General features: G+C 38.1%; 1 long non-coding RNA gene across 1 annotated transcript in view; it reads left to right on the top strand.

Annotated features, from left to right (window-relative positions):
• The window catches only part of LOC140596177 (uncharacterized), a 44663-nt gene extending 23248 nt beyond the window's left edge, over nucleotides 1-21415 (top strand). The window contains exon 4 of the long non-coding RNA XR_011998196.1: nucleotides 17316-21415. This is a non-coding gene — a long non-coding RNA (uncharacterized lncRNA). The remainder of the gene's footprint in view (nucleotides 1-17315) is intronic.
• Nucleotides 21416-24930: the final 3515 nt, after the last annotated feature.

Genomic DNA, 24930 nt, shown 5'->3' with positions numbered 1-24930 from the left:
AACCCGTGAGCATGGAATAACTTTCTATTTCTCTACATCATCTTGAATTTATTCCATCAATGTCTTATGATTTTCAGAGTACAGATCTTTCACCTCTTTGGTTAAACTTATTCCTAGGTATTTCATTGTTTTTGGTGCAATTGTAAATGGAATTGTTTTATTAATTTTACTTTATGCTTCTTCATTAATAGTATATTGGAATGGAACAGATTTCTGTACATTGAGTGTGTATGCTGCAACTTTTCTTAATTCATTTATCAATTTTAGTAGTGTTTTTGGTGGAGTCTTTCAAGTTTTCTATATAGAGTATCATATCATTTGCAGATAGCAGGAATTTTACTTCTTTCTTACCAATTTTAACACCTTTTTTTTCCTTTTTGTTGTCTAATAGCTGTGGCAAGGACTTCCAGTACTATGTTGAATGATAATGGTGAGAATGGATGTCCTGTGTGGTTCCTGACCTTAGGGGGAAGGCTCTTAGTTTTCCCCATTGAATATGATGTTGGCTGTGGGTTTTCCATATAAGACTTTGATTATATTGAGGTATGTTCCCTCTAGACTTTTGTTGAGGGATTTTTATTATGAATGGCTATTGTACTCTGTAAGATGCCTTTCTGCAGCCACTGAAAGGATCACATAGTTTTTATTTTTCATTATTAATGTGCTGTATCATGTTCATATTGAACCACCTTTGCATCCCTGGAATAAAGTCTATTTGATTTTGCTGTGTTTTTAAAATTTATTTTTGGATTTGGTTTGCTAGTCATCTTTTGAGGATTTTTTGCATCTATGTTCATCAGAGATACTGGCCTGTAGCGTGCTCTCTCTCTAATTTATTTTGTGGCATCTTTATTTGGTTTTGGTACCAGGGTGATACTGGCCGCATAGAATGAATTTGGAAGTGTCCTTCCTCTTTAATTTCTTGGAGTAGTTTGGGAAAAATAGGTATTAACTATTCTTTAAATATTTGGTAGAATTTCCCTGGGAAACCATCTGGTCCTGGACTTTTGTTTGTTGGGAAATTTTTGATTACTGATTCAATTTCACTGCTGGTAAATAGTCTGCTCCTATTTTCTATATATTTCCACTTCAGTTTTGGTAGGTTATATGTTTCTAGGAATTTATCCATTTATTCTAGGTTTGTCTAATTTGTTGGCATATAATTTTTCATAGTATCCTCTTATAAGAGTTTGTATTTCTGGGGTGTTGGTTTTGCCTCTTATTTGTGATATTGTTTATTTGTGTCCTCTGTCTCTCATTTTTTTACAAGGAATCTATGTAGAGATTTATCAATTTTGTTGATATTTTCAAATAACTAGGTCCTGCTTTCATTGATGTCATGTATTGTTTTCTTTGTTTGTTTACTTGTGATTTTTCTTGCTCTTGAGTTAGGCCTGTGTTGCTATGTACTTCCCGCTAAAAACCACTAGAATGTCCCACGTATACTTGAAAGGAATGTGTATTCTATTTTAGGACTAAATGGTCTGAATATATCTGTTATATCCATCTGGCCCAGTGTGTCCTTCAAAGGCATGGTTTCCTGGTTGATTTTCTGCTTAGATGATCTTTTTATTCATGTAAGTGGATGTTAATGCCCCCTTCTATTATTGTGTTATTTTCAATGAATTCCTTCATGTTTGTTACTAATTGTTTTATATACTTGATTGTCCATGTTGGATGAATAAATGTTTTACAATTGTTACATCTTCTCTTTTGATCGCTCCCTTTATTATGGTATAGTGCCATTCTTTGTCTCTTATTATAGTCTTTGTTTTAAAGTCTAGCTTGTCCAATATCAATATTGCTACTCTGGCTTTCTTTGGATATTCATTTGCATGATAAATGTTTTTCTATCCCCTCACTTTCAGAATTTTTTTAAAGATTTTATTTATTCATGAGAGACACAGAGAGAGAGACAGAGAGAGAGAGAGAGAGAGAGAGAGAGAGAGGCAGAGACACAGGCAGAGGGAGAAGCAGGCTCCATGCAGGGAGTCCGATGTTGGACTCGATCCCGGGTCTCCAGGATCAGGCCCTGGGCTGAAGGCAGCGCTAAACCACTGAGCCACCTGGGCTGCCCTATCCCTTCACTTTCAACCTGCAGGTGTCTTTAAGTCTAAAATGACTCTCTTATACCCTGCATATAGATGGGATTTTTTTCATCCTTTCTGACACTCTATATCTTTTGATTTGAGCATTTAGTCTATTTACATTCAATGTAATTATTGATAAATATGTATGTAGTGCCATTTTATTGTTTTATCATTGTTTCTGGAGATTTCTCTGATCCTTTGTCTTTGTGGGTTTTGGTCTCTCCTTTTTACTGAGAGTCACTTTTAATGCTTATTGTAGAGCTGGTTTAGTGGCCACTAACTCCTTTAGTTTTTGTTTGTCTGGGAAACTTTATCTCCTATTCTGAATGATAACCTTGCTGGAGAGCATATTTTTGGTTGCTGATTCTTCCCATTCAGCACTATGAATATGTTATGTCATTTACTTCTGGCTTCCCAAGTTTCTGTTAAGAAACCCCAACTAGCTTTATGGGTCTTCCCTTGTATGTTAAGGAATTCTTTTGTCTTACTGCTTGTACAACTTTTTCTTTATCATTATATTTTGCAAATTTAATTATAATATGTCTTGGTTTTGGCCTGTTTTTAATTAATTAATTAATTAATTAATTATTTAAATATTTATTTGAGAGAGAGTGTGAGGGAGAGAGAGAACACAAGCAGAGGGAGGAAGAGGAAGACACAGGCTCCCTGCTGAGCAGGGAGGGAGCCTGACGTGGGGCTCCATCCCAGGACTCCGGGATCATGACCTGAGCTGGAAGCTGATGCTTAAACAATGGAGCCACCCAGGGACTCCTGATTTTGTTGATTTAGATGGGCATTGACTGTCCTTCCTGGATCTTGTTGTCTTTTTCTTTCCGTGATTAGGGAAGTTTTCAGCTATTATTTCTTCAAGTAAATTTTCTGACCCCTTTTCTCTCCTTTTCTTCTGTGACTCCTATAATACAAATGTCATTACATTTGATTGAGTCACTAAGTTCCCTAAGTCTATTCTTGTGTTGCATAATTCTTTCTCTCTTTTGTTGAGCTTCATTATATTCCATTATTTTGCCTTCTGCATGACTAATTCATTTCTCTGCTTCTTCCAGTGTGCTGTGCATTGCACCAAGCCATTTCCAATCTTATTTATTGCATTCTTCTTCTCTGATTGATTCTTTTTTAACTCTTCTATGTCTGTGGTAAGGGTCTCACTGATGTCTTTATTTTTTTTCTCAAGCCCAGTGGCTACCCTTATGAGTTTTGCTTTAGATTCTCCATCAGGCATGTTATTTATATCTGTTTTGCTTAGATCTCTATATGTGGCCTTATTTTGTTGTTTTATTTGGGGGAAATTCCTCTGTCTTGGCATTTTGTCTAAGTCTCTGCCTTCTTCTCTGTGTTAGAAAAGTGAGTTATATCTCCCACTCCTGGAAGTAATGGCCCTATAAAGAAGAGGTCAGAAAGTGCCCACAGCTTGGCACTTCAGTGAGTGTCTCTAGTTGGTGTTGTATTCATTCTGTTGTTGTGTTTTTGCTTCTCTGTCCTTCAGGTCTGCAGAGACTCCTTGTTTGCTGTGGGTAGTATTTGGTCCCTGTCCTAAATGTGGCTAGTTTTAATTAGGTGTGCTCTGGTCTACTTGTTAAATGAGACCTACATTACTTCCACCAGAATGAGGCCCTGTAGAACTCTCTGGTTGGGAGATGTGACTTGAGTAATGGTTTGTCCTGGTATGCTGGGAGAGGCGCCAACTGCACTGGGACTGGGGCATGGTTGACTGAAAAGGGTAGTCCCATCAGAGCATAGGGGGTTTTTGGCTTAGTGTAAGCAAGTTAGGCAGTCAGTGTTGGTGCTATATTGCTTCCCACAAGTGGCTCTGTGTTTGTGTTGAGTGTTGGGGAGAGAAAAGGATGCAAGCCAGCTCCTTTGTTCCTGGAGATACATCTCCATGAATACTGCCTCTCAGGGATTCAGTCCAAGAGCAGGGAATAATCTTGCTGTGTGCACCGGGTGTTCTTCAGATCACTGTTTCCTCACACTGTCTTCCCCTGGGTTGTTTGCCTGCCTTCTTCCCAGGAGCAGCACAGTGCCATCCTAGTTCTACCCTGCCAAGCCTGTTCACTCCAGGCTTGAAGTTTCACTGGTTGTACAAACTAATGTTTTCCTGTCATTTTCCAAGCCAGTGTGTTTGGGGAAACATTTCTACTTTTTTCATTTCCCTGTGTGCCCTTCTCTTTCTTGCTCTTCTCACCAACAATGGCTCTCTTCCCTCTACCATACCTGTGATTCATTTCTCCCCTAAACCACGTGTCTGCACTTCTTACTTTCTTTGATATGGCCTATTTTTTGCCTTTAGTTGTGGAGTTTGTTCTGTTAGTCTTCAGGTTTATTTCTAGGGTATTTAGAATGATTTGATAGTTATCTAGTTGTGTTCGTAGGAGATGAGCCTAAGGTCCTCCTATTCCACTACTATCTTCCTTTCCTCCCATTCATTTTTTTATTTCTTTTTCTTTTTGCTCCTCTGAGTAGTTTCAAATTATCTGTCTTTGAGCTCATTGATTTTTCTTCTGCTTGGTCTAGTCTGCAGTTAAAGCTCTCTATTGGATTCTTTAGTCATTGTATTATTCAGCTATAAAATTTTTGCTTTTTAAATGTTTCCTATCTCTGGGACACCTGGGTAGCTCAGTGTTTGAGCATCTGCCTTGGGTTAAGGTCCTGGGATCAGGTCCCACATCAGGCTCCCCGTGGGAGCCTGCTTCTCCTTCTGCCTATGTCTTTGCCTCTGTGTGTCTCTCATGAATAAATAAATGAAATCTTTTAAAAATTCTTTTACATGTATCCTCTTGTAATTCTCTGCAAGTCTTTAGAACAATTGTTTTGAATTATCTGTCTGACACTTCACATATCTCTACTCCTTTGGGATTAGTTCCTGAAAGCTTGCCTTGTTTCTTTGGTGTTGTCATGTTTCTGTGATTTTTCTTGATCCCTGTAGTCTTGTATAGTTGTCTGCAAATTTGAAGAAGCAGTTACTTCTTCCAGGCCTTATGGACTAATTTCAGTAAGAACAAACCTTTACCTGTGGGTGATGGCATACTGATGTGTGCTGTGGTCATGGGTCTAGTGATGCAGATTACTAAGTGCAGGAGAGTTTTGTAGCTCCAGATCTGGGTGTGACTCATTAGTTCAGGCCATTGGGGTCTACATTTTTGACAATGACAATTGGGAGTCAGATCAGGGGCATGCAGGTGCACAATTAGAAGGCATAGTTGCAAGTGAACACAATAGTGCTGGCCAGTGACAGGAGATAAGTCCAAATCTGGGCCTACAAGAAGCTGCATGGGCCCTGGCCATCAACATGCTTTCCTGTGGATGCATGGTCATTCTGCAGGCATGTACATGGCAGTGGATACTGGTCATGGGGATCAGGCTGGTGGCATACAGGTACACAGCTGGAAGGGCTAGCTTTAGGTGAGCCCATTGGTGCAAGCCAATAGCAGAAGACAGGGCTAGATCTGGGCCCCAAACCAGGTGCATTCTGGCTGAGTTCTGGCTCAGGTGAGTTCTGGCTGTTGGTATGCAATACTTTGGCTAAACTCTCTCCCCATGGGTATGTGCATGGCAAAGGAGGCCAGTGATGGAGGTTGAACCAGGGGCATGCAGGTCTCAGATCAGCCCAATAGTGCAGGCCAGTGACAGTATATAAGACAAAATCCAGTCCCAGAAAAAGCAATCAACTTGAATACCAGTGGGAGAAAAACAAGTGAAATCTATAAGGGGCCACATTTGCTGTGCTGGCTGTTGCTTTCTTTAGTGGCAAAAACTGTTGTGGTTGTCTGCAGAGTAAGTAGGTCATTGGTAACCAGTCACTCCTGCTGTGTGACTGATATTGGAGCCATTCTTTGTTCCTGGTCATCTCTATACATCTCAGCTTTGCCAATCTCTGGGTGGGGGGAAAATGAAATGGATTCTTTGTGTAGTGCTCTGAAAGGCTGGGAAATCTGGTTGCTCACCCCACTCTCCCTTTCCCAACGAGGGGTACTCTTTCAAATGGGAGTTTCCTCTTGGAGCTGAGCACCACTGGCATGGCAAAGGGGATGATGCAGGTAATGCAAAGGTTTTGTTCCACACTTTTTATGTAGTTATGTTCAGGTTTTTGTTTCACTGGATTGCTGAAGCTTCTTACGTGGACTCTTGAGCCATTTCAGAGTTATTTTTGTTTGTGGATAGCTATCTAATTGTTGATCTTTGTTGGGGGAATGGAGACTGGGTCATGTTCGTGACATCCTGATTGATTTTTATTTAACCAGCCTTGCATCCTTGGAATTAACCCAACTTGGTCATGATATATGATTTTTTTATATATATTACTGAATTCTATTTGCTAATATTTTGTTAAGTATTTTTTATATTTATATTTATAGGGATATTATTTTATACTTTTCTTTTTCTGTCATCTGTTTGGTCTGACTGTCAGGATTCTAGCTTTGTAAAATAAATTAAAAAGTGTTATCTCCTTTTCTGTTTTCTAGGAGGGATCATGCAGAATTAGTTTTAATTCTTTAAACCCTTGCTATTATTCTCCAGTGAAACTATCTGAGCTTGGAGACCTTTGGAGAGCATTTCAAAGTATGAATTCATTTATGTTGAAACCTATAGAGCTATTCAAATAATGTTTCATTTGGGGTGAATTATGGTTTGTATTTTTTGAGGAATTGATCTATTTCATCTACGTTTTTAGATTCCTATGTGCAGTGTTGTTTGCATTATATCTTTATTATTTTGATATCTGTAGAGTCTGCAATGATAGTCCCTTGTTTCATTCTAGTATCAGTAAGTTGTGTGTTCTCTCTTTTCTTTGTCAGTGTTTTTAGAGGTTTGTCAATTTTGTTGACATTTTTCAGAGTGAACTCTTTGTTTGCTTTGTGATTTCAGTCGCATTGATTTCTGTTTTTATTATTATTTAATTTTTTCTGTATGCTTTTGATTTATGTTGGTTTTCTTTTTCTTGGTTCTAGAGGTGGAAATTTAGATTATTGATTTGTTATTTTTCTCATATAATGTAACATTTAGTGCTCTTGAATTTCCCTCATCACTGCTTTAACTTTGTGTCATGAATTTTAATATGGAGTATTTTTTCTATGCTGTTTAATATATTTTGATTTCTCCAGAGACTTCCTTTTTGACCCATTGATTATTTAGAAGTATATTTTTCAGATTCCAAATATTTATAGTTTTTCCTCTTAAGTTTTTGTTATTTATTTCTAGTTTTCTTCCATTGTATTTGGAAAACACAGTCTGTAGGTTTCTTTCAATTTATTAAGGTTTGATTTATGACCTTGGATATAGTCTATCTTGGCATATATTATGTAGGCATTTGAAAAGAATATTCATTTTGCTATCGTTTGAAGCATTCTGGAAATGTTGATTCAATATTGTTGTGTTTCTTTAAAGATTTTATTTATTTATTCATGAGACACACACACACACACACACACACACACACACACACACACACACAGGCAGAGGGACAATCAGACTCCATGCAGGGAGCTCGACATGGGACTTGATCCCAGATCCCCAGGATCATGCCTTGGGCTGAAGGTGATGCTAAATCGCTGAGCCACCCGGGCTGCCCATTACTGTTGTTGATTTCTATATCCTCATTGATTTTCTTTCTAGTTGTTCTATCAACTGTTGAGAGAGGGCTATTGAAATCTCCAACTGTTGGTTTGTAGACTGGTCCCTGTACCTGGAGGGTAAGGGGATATCAAAGAAAAAGGTAGACCATTCCATATTGGGAAGTGGCATTTTTAAATTAAATTAAATTAAATTAAATTTATTTTATTTTATTTTATTTTATTTTATTTTATTTTATTATTTATTTTATTATCTTATTTTATTTTATTTCATTTTATTTTATTTATTTTATTGGAGTTCAATTTGTCAACATATAGGATAACACCCAGTGCTCATCCCATCAAGTGCCCCATCAGTGCCCGTCACCCAGTCACCCCCACCCCCCACCCACCTCCCTTTCCACCACCCCTTGTTCATTTCCCAGAGTAAGGAGTCTCTCATGTTCTGGCTCCCTTTCTGATATTTCCATTCATTTTCTCTCCTTTCCCCTTTATTCCCTTTCACTATTTTTTATATTCCCCAAATGAATGAGACCATATAATGTTTGGCCTTCTCCGATTGACTTACTTCACTCAGCATAATACCCTCCAGTTCCATCCACGTCGAAGCAAATGGTGGGTATTTGTCGTTTCTAATGGCTGAGTAATATTTCATTGTATACATAAACCCACATCTTCTTTATCCATTCATCTTTCAGTGGACACTGAAGCTCCTTCCACAGTTTGGCTATTGTGGACATTGCTGCTATAAACATCGGGGTGCAGGTGTCCCGGCGTTTCACTGCACCTGTATCTTTGGGGTAAATCCCCAGCAGTGCAATTGCTGGGTTCTAGGGCAGATCTATTTTTAACTCTTTGAGGAACCTCCACACAGTTTTCCAGAGTGGCTATACCAGTTCACATTCCCACCAACAGTGCAAGAGGGTTCCCCTTTCTCCACATCCTCTCCAACATTTGTAGTTTCCTGCCTTGTTAATTTTCCCCATTCTCACTGGTGTGAGGTGGTATCTCATTGTGGTTTTGATTTATATTTCCCTGATGGCAAGTGATGCAGAGCATTTTCTCATGTACTTGTTGACCATGTCTATGTCTTCCTCCGTGAAATTTCTGTTCATGTATTTTGCCCATTTCATGATTGGATTGTTTGTTTCTTTGGTGTTGAGTTTCATAAGTTCTTTATAGATCTTGGATACTAGCTCTTTATCTGAAACGTCATTTGCAAATATCTTCTCCCATTCTGTAGGTTGTCTTTTAGTTTTTGTTGACTATTTATTTTGCTGTGCAGAAGCTTCTTATCTTGATGAAGTCCAATAGTTCATTTTTGCTTTTGTTTCTCTTGCTTTTATGGATGTATCTTGCAAGAAGTTACTGTGGCCGAGTTCAAAAAGGGTGTTGCCTGTGTTCTCCTCTAGGATTTTGATGGAATCTTGTCTCACATTTAGATCTTTCATCCATTTTGAGTTTATCTCTGTGTATGGTGTAAGAGAATGGTCCAGTTTCATTCTTCTGCATGTGGCTGTCCAATTTACCCAGCACCATTTATTGAAGAGACTGTCCTTTTTCCAGTGGATAGTCTTTCCTCCTTTGTCGAGTATTAGTTGACCATAAAGTTGAGGGTCCACTTATGGATTCTCTATTCTGTTCCATTGATCTATGTGTCTGTTTTTGTGCCAGTACCACACTGTCTTGATGACCGCAGCTTTGTAGTACAACCTGAAATCTGGCATTGTGATGCCCCCAGATATGGTTTTCTTTTTTAAAATTCCCTTGGCTATTCGGGATCTTTTCTGATTCCACACAAATCTTAAGATGGTTTGTTCCAACTCTCTGAAGAAAGTCCATGGTATTTTGATAGGGATTGCATTAAATGTGTAAATTGCCCTAGGTAGCATTGACATTTTCACAATATTAATTCTTCCAGTCCATGAGCATGGAATATTTTTCCATCTCTTTGTGTCTTCCTCAATTTCTTTCAGAAGTGTTCTGTAGTTTTTAGGGTATAGATCCTATACTTCTTTGGTTTATTCCTAGGTCTCTTATGCCTTTGGGTGCAAATGTAAATGGGATTGACTTCTTAATTTCTCTTTCTTCAGTCTCATTGTTAGTGTATAGAAATGCCACTGATTTCTGGGCATTGATTTTGTATCCTGCCATGCTGCCAAATTGCTGTATGAGTTCTAGCAATCTTGGGGTGGAGTCTTTTGGGTTTTCTATGTACAGTATCATGTCATCTGCAAAGAGGGAGAGTTTGACTTCTTCTTTGCCAATTTGAATGTCCTGGCTATCATTTAAAGCTTGTTGGGTGAATTTAGTAATGGCTTATATGTATGCTATAATGTCCTCCAGGCCAATGGAAGGAAAGGAGATGATAGCCAAATGATTGTACCAGTGGAAAACAGAACATGCCCATCTGGCCTTAAAGAGAGGGAGGTTGGTAGCTTTAGGAACTTGACTTTGTTGTGCATACCATACTTATTGGCTGAGGGAAGCAGCACGGTCAAGGTGTGAGAAGATGGACTGGCGGCAGGATATACTAGATCAGGACCTCTAAATTTCCCCCTCTTTCAACGGCGTGTGTTTCATTCCAAGTATACTGTGTTTCAATAGGTCTGGCTTGCAGCAGGACAATGGGATCCCAAGTTGAGTGGTTGAGTGGTTCCCCCACCCACCCAGGGATGTAAAGTAATCACGCATTCCAGTAGGTCATTCCATTCCATATCCCAGTAGATAATGCCTTTCCCAGGTATGATGGGGCTTGGTGTTCTCATCAACAAAGAACATTGATCTGTGGTGAGAGTTGGGACAATGACTATTTACTGTGATTTCCATACCTTTTTGATAGTGGATGTCTTGGCAGGGGTCCCTAATTGGGCATATGGGGCAACAACCTCTGCTTGTTGATCATTTAAATGTATTAAAGCTTGGGGTAATACTTTATTTTAGTTCACCTGGCCAAGGTGGTTTTATCTGTTAGTTATTTAATCTGCTGCTTTACTATTCCATTTTTCTTTCTACTATCTCTGCTACTTACAGGTTATAAAGGAGATGTAACCTCCATTAATGTCATGTTCTTTTGCCTAGGCTTGAATATAATGACTCTTAAAATGTGATTGTATTTCTATATAGTACTCAGTTTCTCTAATGCCCTAATGATAGTAGCTTGGCTTACACATCGATGGGAAGGCTTGGGTTAGGCCAGATGTGGTATCCACACAAACAAAGGCATATTTCAAACCCTCCCTTGGAGGGATGGGACCAATATAATCAATTTGCCAGTCTCTCACTGGTTGAGCTCTGGTGGATGGCCTTTGGCAGTTGCCATGGGCATTGTTTAGAATATACAGGAATGCTGTTATTGCACTAACCAAATCACTGTATTTCGAGGGCAATCCACCATTCTTGGCAATATGCCATTCAACCTGGATACTATGGTGACTGGCCACTCCTCTATGCACCCAATCTGCTGTATGTACTGAAGGGTTAGTTGCTAGGAGTTATACCTGGGCTAAGAGGTATCAATACCTTATACGATGTGATATGGAAGAAGGTGAGGACTGCTTAGGCTCTTGCAGGCAAACCCAAATACCTTTTCCACATAGACAACCCCACAAGGGATTATTCATGATTATCCACACCTCAGCTTCGCATTATCCAAGAAATTGGTTTAATCCTTTTTGATCAGCCCAACTGTCAGTCAGGGTTAATGGCCAGGGCTCATGAGCAATCACTAGCCAAACTGCTCTGAGTTCAGCCCACTGGCTACTGCGGTTTTTTCCTGTTTCCATCCAGATGGTGTCAGTGTTGGGTTGAATAGTGACTCCAGCTCCTGTGGAAGATGCCCTGACTAGACCTATCTGTATGCCAGGCATCAGCAGAAATATCCCCCAACTCCTCTATACAGGATGCAGGGGCCACCACAGGAATGTGTGAGGGTATTTGGAAAATCTAGTCTACAGGGCCTAGTACCTCCTGCATTTCTAGAGACAGTGGGCTGGTGAACATGGTGCTCTTTTGCTGCAGAAAAGCACACCACTTAGTCAAAGTGGGAGTTTGAGCCATGGCAGAGGTGGGTTGATGGTACATTCTCAACCCACCCCATGATAGGAAGTGAAGTTCTTACTATAATATACTGTTCCTTTATGAGAGGTTCTACCTGAAGGTGTTCAAGATACACTGATGTTGTTCTATGGGGGTGCCTGGGTGGTGTACTTGGTTAAGCATTTGACTCTTGTTTCAGCTCAGGCTGTGATCTCTGGGTTGGAATCTCAGGGATCGTGAGATTGAGCCCCGGGTCAGGCTCTGTGTTCAGTCCAGAGTTTGCTTGGGATTCTCACTCCCTCTCTGTCTGCCCCTCCCTGCCTCAAATAAATAAATAAATCTTCTGGTTTTTTGTTTTTGTTTTGTTTTTAAAAACAAAACTTTTATAAAGAGAAATAATTTTAATTTCTCTTCTTATTTATTTTTTAAAATTCAATTCAATTTGCCAACATATAACATAACACCCAGTACTCATCACATCACATGCATTCTTTAATGTCCATCATTCAGTTACCCCATCCCCCCACCCGCCTCCCTTTCAGCAACCCTGTTTATTTCCTAGAGTCAAGAGATTGTCATGGTTTGTTTTCCTCTCTAATTTTTCCCCTTTCTGTTTCCCCTCCTTCCCTTATGGTCCCTTTCACTATTTCCTATATTCCACGTATGAGTGAAACCATATGATGATTGTCCTTCTTAGATTGACTTACTTCACTCAACATAATACCTTCCAGGTCCATCCATGTTGAAGCAAATGGTGGGTATTGTCTCTTCTCTGGCTGAGTAATACTCCATTGTATTTACATAACATCTCTTCTTTGTCCATTCATTTGTCAAAGGACATCAGGACTCCTCCCACAGTTTGACTATTGTGGACATTGCTGCTATGAACATTGAGGTGCAGGTATCCCAGTGTTTCACTACATCAGTATCTTTGAGGTAGATACCCAGTAGTGCAATTGCTGGGTCATAATTTAGCTCTATTTTTAGAGCTTGAGCAACCTCCACACTGCTTTCCAGAGTGGCTGTACTAGTTAGTTTGCATTCCCACCAACAGTGCAAGAGGGTTCCTCTTTCTCCACATCCTCTCCAACATTTGTTGTTTCCTGCCTTGTTAATTTTCCCCATTCTCACTGGTGTGAGGTGGTATCTCATTGTGGTTTTGATTTGTATTTCCCTGATGGCAAGTGATGCAGAGCGTTTTCTCATGTGCTTGTTGGCAATGTGTATGTCTTCCTCTGTGAGATTTCTGTTCATGTCTTTTGCCCATTTCATGATTGGATTGTTTGTTTCTTTGGTGTTGAGTTTAATAAGTTCTTTATAGATCTTGGATACTAACCCTTTATCTGATATGTCATTTGCAAATATCTTCTCCCATTCTGTAGGTTGTCTTTTAGTTTTTGTTGACTGTTTCTTTTGCTGTGTAGAAGCTTTTTATCTTGATGAAGTCCCAATAGTTTATTTTTGCTTTTGTTTCCCTTGCCTTCATAGATGTATCTTGCAAGAAGTTACTGTGGTAAAGTTCAAGAAGGTTGTTGCCTGTGCTCTCCTCTAGGATTTTGATGGATTCTTGTCTCACATTTAGATCTTTCATCCATTTTGAGTTGATCTTTGTGTATGGTGTAAGAGAATGGTCTAGTTTCATTCTTCTGCATGTGGATGTCCAATTTTCCCAGCACCATTTATTGAAGAGGCTGTCTTTTTTCCAGTGGATAGTCTTCCCTGCTTTGTCGCATATTAGTTGCCCATAGAGTTGAGGGCCCATTTATGGGTTCTCTATTCTGTTCCATTGATCTATGTGTCTGTTTTTGTGCCAGTACCACACTGTCTTGATGATCACAGCTTTGTAATACAGTTTGAAATCGGCCATTGTGATGCCCCTGGCTCTGATTTTCTTTTTCAATATTCCTATGGCTATTTGGGGTCTTTTCTGATTCCACACAAATCTTAAGATGATTTGTTCCAACTCTCTGAAGAAAGTCCATGGTATTTTGATAGGGATTGCATTAAATGTGTAAATTGCCCTGGGTAGCATGGATATTTTCACAATATTAATTCTCCCAATCCATGAGCATGTAATATTTTTCCATCTCTTTGAGACTTCCTCAATTTCTTACAGGAGTGTTCTGTAGTTTTTAGGGTATAGATCCTTTACCTCTTTGGTTAGGTTTATTCCTAGGTATCTTGTGCTTTTGGGGGCAAATGTAAATGGGATTGATTCCTTAATTTCTCTTTCTTCAGTCTCATTTTTAGTCTATAGGAATACCACTGATTTCTGGGCATTGATTTTGTATCCTGCCACACTGCCCACTTGCTGTATGAGTTTAGCAATCTTGGGGTGGAGTCTTTTGGATTTTCTATGTTCGCTATCATGTCATCTGCGAAGAGGGAGAGTTTGACTTCTTCTTTGCCAATTTGAATGTCTTTTATTTCTTTTTGTTTTCTGATTGCTGAGGCTAGGACTTCTAGTACTATGTTGAATAGCAGTGGTGAGAGTGGACATCCCTGTCATGTTCTTGATTAGGGGAAAGGCTCTCAGTGTTTCCCCATTGAGAATATTTGCTGTGGGCTTTTCATAAATGGCTTTTAGGATATTGAGAAATGTTCTCTCTATGCCAACACTCTGAAGAGTTTTGATCAGGAATGGATGCTGTATTTTGTCAAATGCTTCCTCTGCATCTATTGAGAGGATCATATGGTTCTAGCTTTTTCTCTTATTGATGTAATCTATCACATTATTTATTCTACAGGTGTTGAACCACCCTTGCATTGTGGGGATAAATCCCACTTGGTCTTGGTGAACAATTTTCTTAATGTAAATGTGCCATTGGATCCTATTTGATAGTATCTTGGTGAGAGTGTTTACATCCATGTTTATTAGGGATGTTGATCTATAATTCATTTTGGTCGGGCTTTGTCTGGTTTGGGAATCGGGGTAATGCTGGCCTCATAAAAAAAGTTTGGAAATATTCCCTCCCTTTTATCCTTCGAAACAGTTTTAGTAGAATAGGTATTATTTCTTCTTTGTTTGGTAGAATTCCCCCTTAGAAAGCTCACTGCAAACCACTGTCCCATCTCAGTAACAGGCTGGAGCACCACAGCTTTGGGAGAAGCCTTCAAGATATGCGGACTGGCTCTGGAGGGCCCTTTACCCTAGAGCCTGGCAATGGACAGAGGTGGCTGTCCTCCATTCCCTTCGGGAGAGGTGGTCCTGGAAGCGCAGTTCCATTGGTGGAGGGCCCCAGATCCAAGGGCATCACGCAGACAAAGCTGGCTATCCTCCATTCCCCCTGGGACAGGCAGAACCGAGGAGGGCACAGGAAAGTGGGAACTCTCCTGCCACTGCATGGAGGTCAGTTCACCTGCGTCTGCCCCCAGGAGCATCAGGGCCAGTGCGGACTGGGAGACTGGAGTTAGTTACTCGTGGGAAGCTTGACTCCAGAGCTAGAAATCTGGCCGCCACCATTTTTTTTTCTATTTGTTTTACCTTGTGTCTGGGAGAAGTGGGTCCTCTAGGGAACAAAGGCCTCACAGGATAAATAGCTCATACTGAGCCCAGCATCTGGCAAGGGGTGGGGCATCTCTGCTCAGGCACAGACACCTGAGAATCTGCAGCAGACCCCTCCCCCAGAGGAACTGCTGGAAGAACAAGGGAAAAAGAAGTTTACTGAACAAGCAGTATTGGAAAGCTCCAGGACTGAGGGAAATAGTATATAGAACTAGAGGGTCCTTTTTTTTCATTATGACTCATTTTTATATCAGGCTAAATATTTCCAATATTTTTTCACTTTTCACATCCTAACGTCAATATTTTACCAACTCTTTGTTTTTAAGTTTTTTCCTTTTTGACTCATATTTCTACAATTACATGTCTTAGATATATTTTTCAATTCTGGATTCCCTTCAACGCATTCAGTTTCATTTTGGTAGATATACGAGATAGCGGTTTTTGTTTTTAGTTTTTTGCTTTCTCTGTCTCATTTTGTTTTACAATGGTGGGAGTTAGTGCCTTCTAACACATGAGCAAAATACACCTAGAACCAAGTGAAACACTATGTTGGTTCATTCTGTGAGATTATATTCTCTTTTCCTTTTAATTCTGCTCCCTTCTTTTATCTTGTTTATGTTTTTGTGGTCGATGTTGGGTCTTTATGTAAGTATTGCTGGTTTATATAAATTTGGGATTAAGCATCTTCTAACATACAGAAGAAAATACACTCAGCCAAGAGGATTGCCCTCTATGTCCCCTCAGGGAGACTACATTCTCTCTCCATGACCACTTCCTCACCACTACCTTCCCACCCCCCTTTTTCTTTTCTTTTCTTTTCTTTTCTTTTCTTTTCTTTTCTTTTCTTTCTTTTCTTTTCTTCTTCTTTGTTTTTTATTTTTACTACTTTGTTGTAAAATTTGTTTTTTACTTTAGTTGTCCTTTAGTTTTATTTTGTTCTGTTCATTTTCTTTCATTTTCTGGTCTCTGACCTCTTTGGAATCATCTGGGGGTGTATTTTACTTAGGTCGTGGTTGATATTTTTGACTCAGCTTGTTCATACAGCCACTCTGGACAAAATGACTAGAAGGAAAAATTCACCACAAAATAAAGAACTGGAAGCAATATTCTCTTCCACAGAGTTACACAATGTGGATTTAAATACAATGTCAGAAATTCAATTCAGAAGGACAATTATAGATTTATTGGTGGCTCTGGAAAAAAGCATAAAGGACTCTAGAGACTTCGTTACTGCAGAATTGGGATCTAATCAGGCCAAAATTAAAAATAGTTTAGCTGAGATGCTATCCAAACTGAATGCTCTAACTGCTAGGGTTAATGAAGTGGAAGAGAGAGTGAGTGACATAGAAAAGTTGATGGAAAGGAAGGAAACTGAGGAAAAAAGAGAGAAACAAGAGCCCATGAGGAAAGGTGTAGGTAAATAAATCATAGCTTGAGAAGGAAGAATATACGTCTAATTGGTATTCCAGAAGAGACAGAGAGAGAGAGGACCAAAAATAATTTGAACAAATCATAGCTGAGAACTTCCTTAATCTGGGGAAGGAAATAGGCATTCAGATCCAAGAGATAGAGAGGGCCCCCCAGAAATCAATAAATCTTTTTTGAAAAGCTGTTGCTTTATGGGGATACATTGAATTTCTGTCCCCTTTCAGAGCTGTGACCAAAATCCTAGAGGTACTCTCCTTCTGTTGTCTCTGCCACAGTGCCAAAGCCATACCTTCTGGAGTCACAGACTCAATTGATAGCCCTGCTTGAGAGATGCCTAGAGTTTTAATTGGCTTCACTAGAATTTTTGTATTCTCAAAGGTGGATTTTTACTCTAATCCTCATACCTACACATGACATTTCTTCACCAAGTGGTATAAGGGATTGAGGTACTGTGCCAAGTAGGGAATAAAAGTCCTTCAAAGCCTCAAAATCCTTATAAAAGCTTGCATCTCTTTTACATTCTTAGAAGTTGTATAGGCTTGCTTCTTGTTAATTACACCTTCAGGATAATGCATATATTAGCCAACCACACAACTCCCAAAAACTTTATGGATATGCCTGAATTTTGAATTTTATGTGGGTTACTGTCCATTTTCTCCTTTGTAGATGTTCCAGCAAAGTTTGCAGTGTCCTGCAGCAAAGGCAAGTCTTCACATGTTAACATTATACCATTAATGCAATGGGTCCATATTACTGATGTGGGGAAGGAGAATGGAGAGAAATCTCGAACTACCATCATATTGTGGTTACGTACAGTAGCCTTGGGGAATTAGCTGAAGGATCTACTGTCACTCTTACATGAAGGAAAATTGATCTTGTGGTCAGATGTATCCTGAAAAAAAGGCTTTTCTAAGTCCAGGACAACATGGTACATTCCTAGCAACATGATCAATGTATCTAAGATGCTGACAATATTGGGCATAGCCACATGGATGTGCGGACACTCCATTGCTCAATTCTTGGTAGTCCATGGTTATCTGTCAAGAGCTATTTAGCTTTTTTTAACCAGCTATATCAGGATGTTGAAAGTACTGTGGGCATGTATTAAAGTATGCTTCCATCCAGTGTCAACCAGAGCTGTCACAGTTTGTTTATTTCTGGAGACCAGTGAGTAGTGAGCTTAATATGAGGTCTTCCATCACTTCCAATGGCCTTCATCTGGAGGTAGTTTTGGTCTCCATCCTGTATCTGGGGCATGTGATGCACCTACCTAAAATAGGACTGTAATCCGAGACCTCTGATGGAGCAGGTGAGGCACCGGGAATGGTAGGGGCAGATGGAGCAGGCTTTCCAGAGGCTAATCAATACAGTGTTGGGTTGCTGATCTATCTTTTCATGTCGGATTCTGGTAGCAAGGAGGTCAAAACAAATTTGCTTTTGGGTTACTTTTACTGGACAGCTTTACAGCTGATTGGCTTTCCAAGTTCCCTTTCTGTTTTAGGTCTTTCCCATAGCCCATACCCATTCCTGGAACTTGTGAGTTTCCCCCAGGTGAGCAGCCCAACACCATAAATGTCTTGTCTCATGACTGGGCTAACATGGATATCAGTATCTTATACCTGGTGCTGAAGTGGACTGGAGTATCTTGCCTTTCATTTCTGCAGTAAATGTGGCCCAATCAGGGCCTCTAAAGACAGGGACACAGATTGCTTATTTCATTCTCAACTCCCTAAGAATTTGTTGTAACTCCTCTATAGATTGTGCTCAGGGAGATTCCCCTTATTGGGCCAGGCCTCCCTGCAGTCTAGAATAATCCAATCTATAAGGAAGTAAGTACCTTAAACCCCCTGAGCACCATGCAGTTACTGCCGGAAGGATATGTGATGATGTTCATTTTCTCTGCTCCATGACCTGTCAGAGAAATGCTGTTGCATTTCTCATGCCCTGACCACTGGATCCCATAGCTGCACTAACCATAGCTGCACCTAGATCCTTTCCCTGGCCTTTTGATGGAGTGTGGCATCTATATCAATAAGCCAAGTAGGAGTATATTCTCTCATCATGAACAATTCCTGAATTAAGGGCTGCACTGTTGGTTGGGGTTGTTGCTGTGCTTTTGCTTTCCTTTGTATTAGGGCTTGAACAGCAGGGGAATTTTGTGTTTCACTCTCAATCACATCCTCCCCTTCACTCTCCTTCCTTTCTTAGAGATTCCACCTGTTAGTATCCCAGTCATAAGGTTTGTCATAAGCTCTCAGACCTTAATCTACAGTAGCTGGATATAGGTTTTCTGCATTGAATTTTTTTTTAGCACTTGAAAAATATACTACTTCTTAGGTGTGGCTTCCATAGTTTCTGATAAGAAATTGTGTTCATGTACAGGGAATTGTTTTCCCTGTATAGATAAGGAGAGATTTCGCTCATTGATTTTAAGATTTTTATTATGATTTTATTTAACTTTATTTACCTTTAGTCATTGGAAGTTTAATATGTCTTGTTGTGGACTTCAACAAAGCCCCGCATAAGTGTTAATCAGCTTCTTGAATTTGTAGGTTTGGATATTTTCCCCAATTAATGGACATTTTGTAATTTGATGACTTTTTCAGCCCCATGCTCTCTCTTCTCTCTTTCCAGTACTCTGGTAACACAAGTGTAGTGTCTCATTGGTCCCTGAGAATCTATTCCTTTTAAAAAGTCTGTTTCCCTTTACTGTTCAGATTGATAATTTCTACTGCTTTATTTTCCAGTTTACATATGCTTTCCTCTGTCTCATTCACTATGCTCTTGAGTTATCCATTGTGTTTTAAATTTTGGTTATATTTTTCAGTTCTTAAATTTCAGTTTTGTTGTTTTTAATATCTTATAACTATACTTTTTTTAAATTTTCTTTTAATTCCAGCTAGTTAAATACAGGGTTATATTAGTTTTAGGTGTACAATATAGTGATTCAGTACTTCCATACAACCCCCAATGTGCAACACAAATGCAGTCCTCAATCTTCACCATCTATTTTGCCCATTCCTCCCCCACCCACCTCACCTCTGATAACCATCAATTTGTTCTCTGTAGTTAAGAGTCTGTTTCTTGGTTTGCCTCTCTCTCTCTTTTCCCTTTACTTGGCTTTTTATTTATTTGCAGGTACTTTTGTTTTTTCACTTTTCTCAAGCATGTTCCTAATTGCTCATTAGAATATTTTGGTGTTGGGATGCCTGGGTGGCTCAGCAGTTGAGCACCTGCCTTTGGCCCATGGTGTGATCCTGGAGTCCTGGGATTGAGTCCCACGTCGGGCTCCCTGCATGGAGCCTGCTTCTCCCTCTGCCTGTGTCTCTCTGTCTCTCTCTCTCTGTATCTTTCATGAATGAATAAATAAATAAAATCCTTTTTAAAATATATTTTGGTGTTGTGTGTAAGTGATGTATCACTAAATTGTACACCTGAAGCTAATATTACAGTGTGTGTTAACTAACTGGAATTTAAATTAAAAAAAATAAAACTTTAAAAAAGAATACTTTGATAATGGCTAGTTTAAAATTACTAGCACACAATTGTAACATTACTGTTATTTTAGTGGTGTGATCTTTTTATTTTTAAAAATGTAATTAAGATTTAAATGAAATACAAGAAACAGTGACTTTAAGGTGTACAACATGTTGATTTGATACACTTATATATTGAAAAATGATTACCATCCTAATGGTAACTAACACCAGCATCCTGTCACATAATTATCATTTCTTTTTTTGTGGTACGATCATTTAAGATCTACTTTCTTAACAACTTTAAAGTATATAATATTGTTAACTATAGTCACCATGTTGTACATTAGATCTGGCATTATTTATTTTGAAACTGGAACTTTGTAACTTTTAACCACCGTCTCACCATTTCTTTCAGCCCCCAACCCCTGGTAACTACCATTCTACTCTGTATGCATTCAGCTTTTTTAGACTTCACAAATAAGTGATATAATACACTGTCTTTCTCTCTCTGACTTATTTCACACAGCAAAATACCTTTTTATTCTTTTTTTTCTTTTAGCAAAATACCTTAAAGGTCCACCCATGTTGTTGCAAATGGTAGGATTTCCTCATTTTTATGGCTGAATAATAGTCCATTAAATATCACATCTTTACTCATCTGTTGACAGATATTTAGAATGTTTACATATCTTAACTGTTGTGAATAGTGCCTCAGTGAACATGAGAGTGCATATATCATTTTGAATCCTGTTTTCATTTCTTTTGGATTTATACCCAGAAACGTTGAATCATATGGTAGTTCTATTTTTAATTATTTGAGGAATTTTCATACTACTGCCCATAGTGGCTGTACCAATTTAAATTCCCACCTACAGTGCACAATGGTTCTTTTTCCTACACATCCTCCCCAACATTTATTATCTCTTGCCTTTTTGATAATAGCTGTTCTGACAGGTGTTAGGTAACAACTTATTGTGGTTTTGATTTGTATGTCCATGATGATTAATGATGTTGATCACCTTTTCATGTACCTGTTGTCCATTTGTATGTCTTCATTGGAAAAATGTGTATTAAAGTCTTCTGCTCAGGATGCCTGGGTGGCTCACTGGTTAAGCATCTGCCTTCGGCTCAGAGCATGATCCTCGAGTTCCAGGATCAAGTCCCACTTGGGCACCCTGCATGGAGCCTGCTTCTCCCTATACCTATGTCTCTGCCTCTCTCTTTCTGTGTCTCTGATGAATAAATAAATAAAATCTTAAAAAATAAAGTCTTCTGCTCATTTTAAAATGGATTTGTTTCTTTTTTTTTGGATTTGTTTCTTGCTATTGAGCTGTATGAGTTTGTAATATATTTTGGATATTAAACATGTATAAGATACATAATTAGCAAATATATTTTCCCTCCCCATAGGTTGACTTTTCATCTTGTTTATTGTTTCTTTTGCTGTGAAGAAGCATTTTAGTTTGATGTAGTCCTACTAATTAATTTTGCTTTTGTTGCTTGTGCTTTTGATGTCATATCCAAAAAGTTGTTGCCAAGACCAATTTCAAGAATTTTTCTTCTAGGAGTTTTACAGTTTCATGTCTTATGTTCAAGACTTTAATTTACTTGAGGTCAATGTTTGAGTGATAATATAACAGTTGAATTTCATTTTTCTGCATGTTATTATCCAGTTTTTATAATACAATTTATTGAAGAGACTATCTTTTTATCATTGAGTATTTTTGGCTCTACTATCAAATATTAGTTGATCCTATATGTAGGGGTTTATTCCTGGGTTCTTGATTCTATTTCATTGTTCTGTTTTTATGCCATAACCATAATATTTTGATTACCATAGCTTTGTAGTACAGTTTGGATTCAGAAGTCTGATGCCTCCTGCTTTGCTCTTTTTGGGGATTGCTTTGGTTATTCTAAGTCTTTTGTGGTTTCATATAAATTTGTAATATTTTGTTTTCTGTTTCTGTGAAAAATGCCATTTGAATTTTGATAAAGTTTACATTGAATCTGTAGATGGCTTTGGGTAGTATGGATATTTGAACAATATTAATTCCTCTGATCTATGAACAGAGGATATCTTTTCATTTGTTTTGTCTTCTTCAATTTCTTTTTATCAAAGTCTCATAGTTTTCACAACAGATCTTTCACTTCTTGGTTAATTTATTTCTGTGTATTTTATTGTTTCTAATGCTATTGTGAAGAGTTGATTTTATTTCTTGTTTAGATATTTCTTTATTAGTGGATAGAAACACAACTGACTTCCATGTTTTCATTTTATGCTATGCAAATTTACTGAATTCATTGATTACTTCCAATGGTATGTTTGGTTGAATCTTTAGGATTTTCTCTATATATGATTATATCATTTGTAAAAATTTAATTTCACATTTTCTTTTCTATTTGGATACCTTTTATTTCTTCGTCTTGACAGACTGCTCAAAGTAGGACTTCCAATACTATATTGAATAAGAGTGATGAGAGTGGGCACATTTTCTTCTTCCTACTCTTAGAGGAAAAGTTATAAACCTTTCACCTTTGAGTCTGATGTTCTGATGTTAGCTATGGGTTAGTTTACGTGGCCTTTATTATGTAGAGGTATGTTCCTTTTATACCACATTTGTTGACGATTTTTTTTATCATGAAAGGATGTTACATAAATTTCAATTTTTTAAAATTTTATTGGGAATTAATATATAACACTGCATAATTTTAAGGTATACAATATAATGATTTGATATGTGTATATATTGAAAAATTATTGCCACAATAAGATTAGGTAACATTCATCACCTCACATAATTACAATTTTCTCCTGATTTGAGAAGTTTTAAGATCTACTCTCTTAACATTCAAATGTACAATAGAGTATTGTTAACTATAGTCATCGTGTGGTACATTATACTCCCAGAACTTATTTATAAGTAGAAGTTTGTACCTTTTGACCATATTCACCTAATTTCCCCACCCACCACTCCTGCCTTGGCAGCTGAGAATCTGTTCTCTATGGTTTTTAATTTTTTTTTTTTTTTTAGATTTCACATTTAAGGGAGACTATACAGTATTTGTCTTTCTCTGTATGACTTCTTTCACTTGGCATAATGCCTTCAGGAGCTATCTATGTTGTCACAAATGGCAATATTTCCTTTTATAGTTGAATAGTAGTGCACTGTGTATATGTACCACAATATTTTATCCATTCATCCATCAATGGATACTTAGGCTGTGTCCATACCTATGCTATTGTAAATAATGTTACGATGAACATGTAAGTGTAGATATTTCTTTAGGACACGGATTTTGTTCCTTTTGTATATATATCCAGAAATGGAATTGCTGGATCATATGGTAGATCTATTTTTATTTTTTTAAAGATTTTATTTATTCATGAGAGACACACAGAGAGAGGCAAAGACACAGGCAGAAGGAGAAGCAGACTCCATGTAGGGAGCCTGATGTGGGACTCGATCCCAGGACTCCGGGATCACACCCTGAGCCAAAGGCAGACGCCCAACTGCTGAGCCACCCAGGCAACCCTATTTTTAATTTTTTGAGGAAACTCCATACTGTTTTCCATGGCAGCTGCACCAATTTACATTTCCAGCGACAATGTACAAGGATTCCCTTTTCTCCACATTCTTGCCACCATTTGTTATTTCTTGTCTTTTTGATGGTAGCCATTAACAGCTGTGTGGTGATATCTCATTTTGGTTTTGATTTGCATTTCCCATATGATTAGTAATGTTAAACACATTTGTATTTACCCATTGGTCATTTGAATATCTTTTTTGGAGAAATGTTTATTCAGGTCCATTGCACATTTTTAAATTAGATAATTTTTTTCTTTTTCCTATTGAATTCTATGAGTTCCCTACACAGTTTGGAGATTAAAACCTCTTATCATATATGTAGTTTGCAATATTTTGTCCCATTCCATAGTTTGCCTTATCATTTTATTGATTGATTTTTTGCTGTGTAGAAGCTTCTTAGTTTGATTTATTGCCAATGGTTTATTTTTGTTTTTTGTTCTTTGTGTTTAGGTGTCCTGACCAAGAAACTATTGTGAAGATCCATGTCAAATATATATTTTCCTTGTTTTCTGCTAGGAGTTTTATGGTTTCAGGTCATACTTTTAAGTCTTCAATTTGTTTCAAGTTAACTGTTGTGATTTTCATTCTTTTGTATGTAAAATCCAATTTTGCTAACACCATTTATTGAAGAGACCTTTTTTCTCTATCAAGTATTCTTGGAGTCCTTGTCATATATTAGTTGACCATATACAGATGGTTTACTTCGGGCTTTTAGTTCTGTTCCATTGGTTGATATGTCTGTTTTTATGGCAATACCATACTTTTAATTACTATGGCTTTGTAATATAGTTTGAAATCATGAAGTGTAATGCTTCCAGCTTTGTTCTCAAAACTGTTTTGGCTATTTGGAGTTTATGAATTTTAGGATTGATTCTTCTTTTTTTCTTCAAATTTTTATTTAAATTATAGTTAGTTAACACAGTACAATATTGGCTTCAGAGATACAATTCAGTGATTAATCACTTATTTATGTTTTTTGGTATATATTTTTTATTGGACTTTGATGTGCCAACATATAGCATAACACTCAGTGCTCATCCCGAGAGTGCCCCCCTCAGTGCCTGACACTCAATCACCCCAAACCCAAACCCACCTCCCTTTCCACCAACCGTTATTCGTCACTGAGACTGAGGTGTCTCTCATGTTCTGTCACCCTCACTGATATTTGCCACTCATTTTCTCTCCTTTCCCCTTTATTCCCTTTCACTATTTTTT

The sequence above is a fragment of the Vulpes vulpes genome, chromosome X (genome assembly GCF_048418805.1).
Source record: "Vulpes vulpes isolate BD-2025 chromosome X, VulVul3, whole genome shotgun sequence".
Classification (NCBI taxonomy): Eukaryota; Metazoa; Chordata; class Mammalia; order Carnivora; family Canidae; genus Vulpes; species Vulpes vulpes.
The sequence above is the reverse complement of the archived record's forward strand: the minus strand, read 5'-3'. Positions and strand labels throughout refer to the sequence as shown.